Source organism: Mus pahari, chromosome 18, assembly GCF_900095145.1.
Source record: "Mus pahari chromosome 18, PAHARI_EIJ_v1.1, whole genome shotgun sequence".
In the NCBI taxonomy this organism is placed as follows: Eukaryota; Metazoa; Chordata; class Mammalia; order Rodentia; family Muridae; genus Mus; species Mus pahari.
Genome location: NC_034607.1, coordinates 15,139,221 through 15,140,398, shown reverse-complemented (window position 1 = coordinate 15,140,398; position 1,178 = coordinate 15,139,221).

Below are 1,178 nucleotides of genomic sequence, written 5' to 3'. Positions count from 1 at the left end.
TCTGTATAGCCCTGGCTGTCCTGGAACTCACTCTGTAGACCAGGCTGGCCTCGAACTCAGAAATCCACCTGCCTCTGCCTCCTGAGTGCTGGGATCAAAGGTGTGCGCCATCATGCCCGGCAAGTCAAGATCTTCTTTGTTGCTTCTTCTCACTGCTAGTTGGCCAGAAAGCTTACAGATGATTCTCCGGTTTCTGCATGCCATCGTGTAGGAATTACAAATGTGTATAGCATCTGGCTTTGTAATGTATATCTGGGGAACTGAATGTGTGTCCTCAGGCTTATGAGTTCTACTGGATCTTACTACTTTCTCTTAGTTTGTTTTGAAAGATGGGGGGGGGGGTCTCTCTAGGTAGATCAGGTTGGCCTTGAATTCACAGACATATACCTACATCTGCCTCGCAAGGGCTATAATTAAAGCTGTGCATGGCTGCATCAGGTGCAGTTTTATGTTTCGAGGCCGGGTCTTAAGTAGCCCAGGCTGACCTCAAACTTATGCTTGTGTGTGTGTGTGTGTGTGTGTGTGTGTGTGTGTGACTGTGTGTGTATGTGTGACTGTGTGGGTGCACATGTGTGCTTATGCCTAGGAGACCAGAGGACAACTTTGGGTCTGGTCCACAGAGACATCACCCATGTCCCTTCACAGAGGTTCGCTCACTGGCCTGGAGCTCACTTAGCTTTTATTAGGCTAATGGCTGGCCACCAAGCCCTAGTAAGCTCCACTCTCTGCCTCCCTAGCTCTGGGACTGCAGGCACACATCATGCCAGGGTTTTTACCTGGGTTCTGGGGATCAACCACAGACATCCAGGCTTGCATAGTGAGCACTTCTATGTGTCCCCACTACCTTGTGGGTTTGTTTTGTTTCTGACTTTGAAGTTCTTATATTCTTGCTTTTATCTTCCAAGTGCTAGGGTTACAACTGAGAATCAGAAGTAGTTTATGTGACTCGAGGGATGGAGCCCAAGACTTCATTCACACTAGATAAACACTCTACCAACTGAGCCATATTCAGACCCCAAGATCTACTATTTTCATAATATTGTGTATGACTATGTCTTAAAGTTATTTTTTTAAGATTTATTTATTTATTTATTTATTATATGTAAGTACACTGTAGCTGTCTTCAGACACTCCAGAAGAGGACGTCAGATCTTGTTACAGATGGTTGTGAGCCACCA